The sequence below is a fragment of the Megascapheus bottae genome, unplaced genomic scaffold (assembly GCF_031878675.1).
Source record: "Megascapheus bottae isolate mThoBot1 unplaced genomic scaffold, mThoBot2.hap1 HAP1_SCAFFOLD_311, whole genome shotgun sequence".
NCBI classification, from domain to species: domain Eukaryota; kingdom Metazoa; phylum Chordata; class Mammalia; order Rodentia; family Geomyidae; genus Megascapheus; species Megascapheus bottae.
This window is the reverse complement of record NW_028327616.1, coordinates 8,966-10,497: the sequence shown is the minus strand read 5'-3', so window position 1 is coordinate 10,497 and position 1,532 is coordinate 8,966. Positions and strand designations below refer to the sequence as shown.

Here is a 1,532-nt window from a genome sequence, read left to right as displayed (position 1 = left end):
CACAGGTGAGCATGGTGCTGCTTTTGATGGGACAGCTCCCAGGCCCAGAGTTCAAGCCCCATGAGCGACATACACACACACATACACAAAGTAGTCTCTACTTGGCTTTGTTAACTCTTAGCCTCTTGAATTTCTTGACTTCTTTGTACATTCCAGATACTAGATCTTTTACTTATTCATAAGTGCAAAAGCCTCCTCTCAATCTGCAGGGTGTCTTTTTTTTCATATATTAGGGTTATATTATATTGACAGACATTGATACCCTTTCTCAAGTCTTGGTCCCCCTTTCCCTCCCCTTGCCTTCCATCTTGTTTTCCCTATCCGACTTCAAATAACTTCAGATTACCAGGTGAAATACTGTCACAATATGAGATAACCAAGGGACAGCAAAAGAGGCGATTAAAGACAGTAGATTAAAGACAACCATCAGAAAGACAATTGGTGGCAGTTTGGCTGCTCAGGTCCCGCTCCACTGTGCCAGCCCTTTCCACATGGCTTCAGCTGAGGAGCTTCAGGTTTGCTTCCCTCCTCCGGCCATCTCCGTCTTCTTGGTCTTCGGATGTGTTTTCCTCCTTCGTTAGTGTGGGCTGGAGGGCTCCGAGTTGGAGTGGTGGACCCCCTGGAGGAGGTGGCTCGGCAGATAGGAGACGCATCATTTTCATTAACCAAACTTCTTGAGGCCACATCTGCAGTATCAGCTCAAGTGGAAGAGATTGCCCTTAAATGTACCAAAAATGCACACTTCCTTAAGATGTGGAGAGACCTCTTGAAAGAAGGCTATGATTCTCTGAAACCTGACAACTGACTATGACTGTATAATTCACCTTCTCATATGGATTTGCACATGTCCCACATATATAGGACAATCTCCAGCATTTCTGTATACTCAGAATGAAATTTTTCTTCTTTTTCTAGACCTTTGTGAAAGCATATTGATGTGATTTTTTTTATGTTAACACGGATGTGTTTATCCTTACTTTCTCTTCTATAAATGTTTTGAGATTCCTTTACAAAAGTGATTTCTCTCAACAGATAATTTTAACCATGCCTTAGTATGACCAGATAACTGTTTTGAAAGATGGTGCATGTCAGAATATCATGTTACAACCCAAGTGATATGACTAAATTTACATATGTAAATCAGCTCCCCATTTCTATGAAAACAGAAACAAGTTTATGACTTCCAGGCCTACAGAACCTGACACTGTCACCTGACACTCCCCAATTTTTTGTTGAGTAAAACACTTGGCAAACATGATTAAAAGCTTCCCCCCTCTTTTTTGCACATGAAGACTAAGATCATTTTCTTAAAAAAAGATGTGTGAATCTGAACTAACGGGAAAAAATTCTCCCAATGGGACTAGAGGAGTGTGTTTGCGCGCGCGCGCGCGCGCGCGAGTGAGTGTGTGTGTGTGTGTGTGTGTGTGTGTGTGTTTTGAAACAGGATCTCACTATGTAGACAAGGCTAGCCTCATACTGTAGGTTCTCCAGCCTCAGCCTTTGTGAGTGCTGGGACTGCAGGTGTATACCAC

At 42.7% G+C, this 1,532-nt stretch overlaps 1 pseudogene; it reads left to right on the top strand.

Moving 5' to 3' along the window:
• The first annotated feature begins 491 nt into the window (after window positions 1-491).
• Window positions 492-805, top strand: LOC150039570 (uncharacterized protein C4orf46 homolog pseudogene; annotated as a pseudogene).
• The last annotated feature ends 727 nt before the right edge of the window (window positions 806-1,532 follow it).